This window comes from Cervus canadensis, chromosome 5, assembly GCF_019320065.1.
Source record: "Cervus canadensis isolate Bull #8, Minnesota chromosome 5, ASM1932006v1, whole genome shotgun sequence".
Classification (NCBI taxonomy): Eukaryota; Metazoa; Chordata; class Mammalia; order Artiodactyla; family Cervidae; genus Cervus; species Cervus canadensis.
Window position 1 is genome coordinate 56,957,368 of NC_057390.1, and position 7,919 is coordinate 56,965,286.

Consider the following 7,919-nt stretch of genomic DNA (forward strand, 5'->3'; position numbering starts at 1 on the left):
CCACATACCACTTGGACAGGGGAATCCTCCTTGACAGCAGGGAGGTATGTGATCTAGCCCTCAAACTGAGTTTGTCATTTTAGTCCACTTCCAGAATCACTTGTGTTGGTGGGTCCTCTGGGCAGCAGATATCAAGGCAGGGTTAGAAACTCAAGAGGTTTATTGCTGATAACATCTATTAAAGGACAAAAGGGAAAAGGAGCAGTAGTCAGGATAAAACTTTAAAGCATGATACAGGTCTGACACCTGGAAAGGAGAAGGGAAAGGAAGAAGGACAGAATAGTTAAGAGCCTTAAACTGAAGTATGGCTTTGACAAAATCTTGGCCAGCACACAGAGGGGGCCAACATCGGGCAGAAATGTCCAGGCACTTGTAGCTAAGCCATGCTTAGTCACCTATCTGAAATAGACTGGGAGCTTCCTGGAGATAGTGGCTCTGGTGCGTAGTAACTGGAGGACAGAAGAGGACTTCTGAGGTTTTGGTAATGATCTGTTTCTTAGTCTGGATTTCATGTGTGTGGTCATTTTATAAAATTTTATCAAGCCCAGTTTTTATTTGTGAACTTTCATGAATATATGCTATATTCCTATTTTTTAAAAGTATTTTTTCTTAGGAAACTTAAGTTTCCATCGGTGCAGGACCTGCTACATAAATTATAGGACAGTCATACAATGGAATAATAAAATGGTTTTAAAATGATGATGAAAATCTATATTTACTGGTACTAAGGTATGTTTGTGATATAGCATTTTTTAATTTAAAAAAGTGACACAAAAATATGTTCAATATGATGCCTTTTACCAAAAATGTAATAAGGCATGTTTTTATACTTAGAGAAAGGATTATGGGTATTTTACATAAAATATTAATAGTGGTTATCTTTGGACAGTATATTAATGATTATCACTTTATCTTTTTAGTGTAGTTTCTAAATTTTTATAATGAAAATTTAATACTTTTCTAGTCAGATCACTTACCCAAAAAGTATTTTAAAATAAATGAATTGTTCTATGTTTTAAAATAAGTAATGAATCTATCTTTCAAGGCTCACACTGAGCATCTACAATGAACAGAACTTTGTGCTAGGTTTTTACAGAGATTAAAAAAAAATTTTTTTTAAATTTTTTTATGAGGATAAACTTTGGGAGTTTATCCTCTTCTTAGAGACATGACAGACACACACATAATTAGAGAGTTAGTTTATAGTTGACAGCCAGGTTATGAGATCCTATTCTTTAGGGTAGGGAATCAAAACTTTTTTTTATTGGGACTTCCCTAGTGGTCCAGTGGCTAAGAGCCCACGCTCTCAGTGCAGCTGGCTGGGTTTGATCCCTGGTCAGGGAACTAGATCCCACATGCCACAACTAAGACCTGATGCAGCCAAATAGATATACTATTTTTTTTAAAGCTTATTTATCTATATGCACCCAGGGTCTTTTGCATCACCTGGAATATGATATCGAAGTTCCATATGTATTGAAGAAATTAGTTAATGAATAATAGATCAATTTAAAAAAAAGAATGTCAGATGAGTAAAAGGCATTTGGAACTAGGGAATTGTATGGGATGTCTACAGAACTGGCAATGTCATCCATGATCATGTTTCAGCCAGTCTATAAGGTGATGACTCCTGAATCCTTACCTCCTACACTTACTTCTTTCATGAGTTTTAGACAAATATTTATAACAGCAAACCTGATGCTGACACCTGGCTATTCCAAAGGCACCTGCAATGTTCAAGGTTGAATTCATTTTCCCACTAATCCTGTTCTTCCTTCTCCTGCTGCTAATGCCACTCAGACCAGAATCATAGAAGTCATCTTGGACTTCATCTTCTCCCTCAGTTTTCACATTCAGTTTGTTATTAAAATGTTATTTCTACTTCTTAGATCATTTTGGAATTTGGACTTTCCTCCCCTCTGGTTTCTTCCCTCTGGTCATTCTACCTTATTATCCGTTGTCTCTGTCATTGCTTAGTTGATTTTTCTATAATAAAATGCAAATTTAATCACAATTCTCCTCCTTAGGGTTGTCTAATAGCTCTTTGCTGTTGTCATAAAACCCACACTCTTTGATTAGCTTGGCTTACATTGTCTTCCACAATTGGTCCTTTCTACCTTGTCCACCTCCCCGCAAGGCTGGGAGCTCCTGGTGTTGGGGATTATATTCTCTTCATCTTCATCATTCCAGTGCCTAACACAGTTTTAAGAACCCAATAAAGCTTTCCTAAATGAGTGGATAAAGAGGTAAGCCCTGAAGTAGGCTTTGAAGTTTGGGTTAAGTGGATAAAATATAGATAGAGGATCTAATCTGGATCCTTTACACAATTATTGAGTTCCTAAGGTGAGTTTATTGATGAAAGACATTCCTTGTCATTAATTTTTGTATCTCCATAACGTTGCAATGTTTAGCATATAATAGATGTTCAATACATATTTGATTAATTAATCAATAAGTTGATTAATGTTATTATGTATTAAGCCAAGTGAGTATTTCTTTTGGGAAATGTAATGCTTAATTAGCTACAGAGCAACTTATTTGGGGAACAGATGAAAACTCCATTAATACTTTGTGACAAGGCTACTATGCTCGCCAGATACCTGAGCAAACAGAACAGCCCTGAAGGCAATTAAATAGGGCATATTTTTTATTGACCAGAATAGGGACCTGCTGTTGAAGAGGACACCTGTCTTCCTGAGGTCAGCAGCTCCAGCATTAGGTTTAATAACTGTAACCAGATCTGGCTACAGGTGCTGCCAGAACAGGGCTATCCCAAGGTGTCATTCAGTTCAGTTCAGTCGCTCAGTCGTGTCCGGCTCTTTGCGACCCCGTGGACTGCAGCATGCCAGCCCTCCCTGTCCATTACCAACTCCCGGAGTTTACTCAAACTCATGTCCATTGAGTTGGTGATGCCATCCAACCATCTCATCCTCTGTCATCCCCTTCTTCTCCTGCCTTCAATCTTTCCCAGCATCAGGGTCTTTTCAAATGGGTCAGTTCTTTGCATAAGGAGGCTAATTTTGGATAAATACCTCCTGGAGGCTTTTAGTATTTCAAAATGAAGACTGTATGCTCTAAGAAGTCATAAAAATTACTGGAGTTTCCATTTTCAGTAGATAGTTAAACTCACATCTTTTATAGTTGGGACATGTAATGGACATGCTGACATTTTAATACTTATATTGAGGTTTAGAAGTCAAATATTTTACTAGGAACTTGTTAAGGTCCTAGGAACTTGTTTGCAAAATAGCAGTGTTATAAAAAGTGACCCTGGTGCAATATGATCACTCCTTTCGGAGAACTTGCAAGTAAATTTAGTTAGTTAAAGCTTCTGCCAGCATGATTCTAGCCCAGGGAATAACAAGGATATCTTCAGTTGCCAGTTGATCTTATCTGCTGCTTCTCCTGCTGCCTAATTTGGAGAAACTCCGTTTTGCTGCAGGTTCAAGTCTCTGGATTATTGTACCGTTGGACTTTTTTTCTCCATCTATTTGTTTCTCTGGAGCTTTTGAGGAAACTTTGTGGTCTGTGATGTAGTGCCTTTTACTCAAAATACAACAGGGTAAGCTGGTTAAAATATCAACAGTCAAGACTTTGTAAAGCTTTTTTTTTTTTCCTCTTTGTAAAGCTTTTTGACAGGAAGGGTATTAACCAACTTATTAGTTAAATGAAGAGATTAAAACTTAATAACAACCTTGGCTAATCTTCCATCATTAAGTTGGAATGTGGCTAAAGGCTTTCTACTGTCATGCCAACACAAAATGCTTTTCTTACTTCCGGTTTAACTAGCTAGTAACTTCAACAAATAAAGCTTAAATCTTAAATTGAGATGGTTTCCTTTTGGCCCTCAAGAGCAGAAAATGCAGAAACAAAAAGGAAGAAGACCAATTTATTCATCCTGGTCACCAAGAGGCTTGGAGCTTTAGGGAAATATTTCCCCAGAGATGAAACGATGTCATTTACAGTTCTCTAGAAAATTAATAAGGCAATTTGATATTTAATGCTTCTGCAGTCTTAGCATAGTGTCTTTTTTTTAATTTATTTTTATTGAAGGAAAACTGCTTTACAGAATTTTGCTGTTTTCTGTCAAACCTCAGCATGCATCAGCCATAAAGTGAGTGAAGTCGCTCAGTCGTGTCCGACTCTTTGCGACCCCATGGACTGTAGGCCACCAGGCTCCTCCGTCCATGGGATTTCCCAGGCAAGAATACTGGAGTGGGTTGCCATTCCTTCTCCAAGCATAGTGTCTTCTTATAGCCCTGAGCTATGTGTTTAAGTGCACATCAAAATGTCAAAGTGAACCTCTACACATCACCCCTTCCTGCTGTTTTAAAAATGGTTTCTTTCTTAATTATTTTCAGACTAACAACTTTATTTGAAAACAATTTGAAATGTCTCTGAGTAATTATGAGCAAGGGCTTCCCAGTGGTAAAGGGGTTCAGTGGTAAAGAATCTGTCAGTTCAAGGAGATGCAAGAGATGCGAGTTGATCCTTAGGTTGGGAAGATCCCCTGGAGGAGGAAATGGCAATCCACTCCAGTATTCTTGCCTGGAAAATCCCAAGGACAGAGGAGTCTGGTGGGCTACAGTCCCTGGGGTCACAAAGAGTTGGTCATGACTGAGTGAGGATGCAGACATGCAATTATGAGCAAAGCTGGTCATCTGGTACTCGCTCAACATTCAGTTCAGTTCAGTCGCTCAGTCGTGTCCGACTCTCTGTGACCCCATGAATCGCAGCACGCCAGGCCTCCCTGGCCATCACCAACTCCAGAGTTTACTCAAACTCATGTCCATCGAGTCGGTGATGCCATCCAGCCATCTCATCCTCTGTCATCCCCTTCTCTTCCTGCCCCCAGTCCCTCCCAGCATCAGGGTCTTTTCCAATGAGTCAACTCTTCACATGAGGTGGCCAAAGTATTGGAGTTTCAGCTTCCGCACCAGTCCTTCCAATGAACACCCAGGACTGATCTCCTTTAGGATGGACTGGTTGGACCTCCTTGCAGTCCAACGGACTCTCAAGAGTCTTCTCCAACACCACAGTTCAAAAGCATCAATTTAGGAGCAAATGCAGCCTTCTTGGAGTTTGGTACTTATGAATATCCTAGTGGTTAAAGGCACCAGTTCTGAAATCTGATGTACTGGGTTTGAGTCCTGCGTCCACTGCTCACTAGTTATGACTTGTGCAAGTTAATTAAAATCTCATTGGTTAAGTAGTGAAATTTGTTCAGCTGTGTCTGACTCTTTGCAACCCCACGGACTATACAGTCCATCGAATTCTCCAGGCCAGAATACTGGAGTGGGTAGCCTTTCCCTTCTCCAGGGGATCTTCCCAACCCAGGGATTGAACCCATGTTGGTGGATTCTTTACCAGATGAGCCACAAGGAAAGCCCAAGAATACTGGAGTGGGTAGCCTATCCCTTCTTCCCAACCCAGGAACCAAACCAGGTCTCCTGCATTGCAGGCAGATTCTTTACCAACTGAGCTATCAGCGAAGCCCATTGTGTTAAAAGGGAACAATAAGAGGATCTACTAGCCTAACACAGTGCCTTGCACAGTAGCAAGTGCTTGGTAAATCTAATTAGCAATAATAATAATAACAAGCAACAGCAGAAAAACCTTTTACCTACAAGATTTTGCATTAAGTTTTGAGAATACAAAAGTATGTAAGATATGTGTTCCATCCTTCTCAGGCTGATTGGAGAGAAAGGATACATATACACATATGTTATTAGACATATATATTAATAATAAGTTGAGCCTCACAGCTGTGAGTGGGTGAAGGGAAGGTTTGTTGAAGAAGAAAGACAGGAGCTTGACCTTGGAGGAAAGGCAGGATCCAGATATGTTGTCTACAAGACCGGGTGTATTCTCAGGGCTGTCAAAATTGCATAACTGACTTTTCTTGTCAATCTTCTTGAGCATCTCAGGCACTTCAAAGGCTAAGAATTCATGGGGCAGGGAGGTAGGGGCAGTTAAAAGGTCTTTGGCTGTTTTTATTTTTAAACTTAATGTTTTCAGTTTGGTCATTTGAAAACAAAGATTTGTTGCTAGCTTAAAAATACTTCTTTTCCTTAAGTAAATATTTTGCAGAATGAAGAATGGAAATAATCCTCTGCCACAACAAAAAATTATGGTATATTTTAGCTCTCTCGCGTCCGTGCTTCCAAGATGACCAAGAAAAGAAGGAACAACGGTCGTGCCAATAAGGGCCGTGGCCACGTGCAGCCTATTCCCTGCACCAACTGTGCCCGATGCATGCCCAAGGATAAGGCCTTTAGGAAGTTCATCATTCGGAACATTGTAGAGGCCACAGCCATCAGGGACATTTCTGAAGCAAGTGTTTTCGACGCCTATGTACTTCCCAAGTTGTATGTGAAACTACATTACTGCGTAAGTTGTGCCATTCACAGCAAGGCAGTCAGGAATTGCTCTCGGGAAAGCCCAGAAGGACCGAACACCTCCACCTGGATTTAGACCTGCGGGTGCTGCCCCGCATCCTCCACCAAAGCTCATGTAAGGATCCAAGTCCTCAAAGACTGAAGAAATATTGGTTTCTCTGAAAAGACAATAAAGTGGAAATTATACATTATGTAGCATGTTGAATATATGTTGCCAGATGGAGTGGGGGTTGTGTACATCTTATTTCTGTCTTTGGTCTCCCCAGTTTGCATAGCTTAGGGGTGGGGGCGAGGAATTAGGACATCTGTGTTTGATTAATTCAGCCTGGCAAACGGCTTAAGTTGGTGTCTTTAAAATGGGGAGGAAACTAGCAGAGTGAGGAGTGCATCAGGAAGTGACTTACACTAAGGTGTGCATTTCTCTTGTGGCAACATGAAGACTTTAATAAAAGTCCACAGCTTGAATAGCATAAGGGATCTGTACTCAGGTCCTTAACCTTGTCAAGTTTACTTGCCTACCTTGATCTGCTGCTAAGCCAATCACCCAGCCTTCATCTTTCTGTGGTACATTGCTCTATGGGGTGACAATGCCCTGAATGCCAGGTGTTGGTAGAAATTTGTGGAAGTCCCACAAGAGGGGAAAGAGGGGAGTTTGTGCAAAAAGTCTGGGAAAAGGCTGTAGTCTGTGTGGCAAAGGCTCATTTGTTCCAGAATTCAGAAATTAGAGGGTTCCCAGCTAGGAATACGCAGTTGACCCTTTAACAACATGGGTTTAACTGCAGGGGGCGGGGGTTGTTTTGTTTTCAGTAAATACATACTACGGGATCCACAGTTGGTTGAATCCTCAAGTGCGAAAGTACAGATACAAAAAGCTAACTCCATAATTATATAAGGATTTTGAAGAGATGGTACCCCTAACCAATGCTTTGTTCAAGGGTCAAATGTACACGTATATTTGAAAAATTAATATGTAAATGGTTTGCTAAGGACTTTGCTGGTTAGGTTATATGATTTTTTTCCTTAAGCTAAACTAGTAGCTTGGAAGTTTTGATTAAATTAACACATTGTTCTGGGACAAAAAAAAATTGTGCTATATTTTATAGTAAAAGTATATACATGCCTACCTTTTTTTGAGATAACATAAACAGATATATCCCTGGTCCTGAGATATAATAAAACCTCTGGACTATTCAAGTTTATGGACAGCTTAATAAATCATGCTTAAGGAAAAGTGTGTGGTCCAATTTAGTCCATGGGAAATATGATAGTGAGTTTGATGAGGGTGACAGCAGTGAAGAGGGGGAGAAGTGTATAGATTCATGATCTTTACAGACAGCCTACTTTAGACATGATATATGGAAGTTAATAATAATATTTTCCAAAAAGACTCTTCTCTAGAGACAATAAAGATATTTGGTGCTCTATCATAACTAGAAACTTAATCAAAAGATAGTAAAAACAAAAAAAACCCAAACAATGACATGCTGCTGGTGGAGCTACTAAAATATCTATCTTGAAACC

The 7,919-nt window shown here is 39.8% G+C and overlaps 1 pseudogene; it reads left to right on the plus strand.

Annotated features, from left to right (window-relative positions):
• The first annotated feature begins 441 nt into the window (after positions 1-441).
• LOC122441811 lies at positions 442-6,589 on the plus strand (annotated as a pseudogene).
• Positions 6,590-7,919: the final 1,330 nt, after the last annotated feature.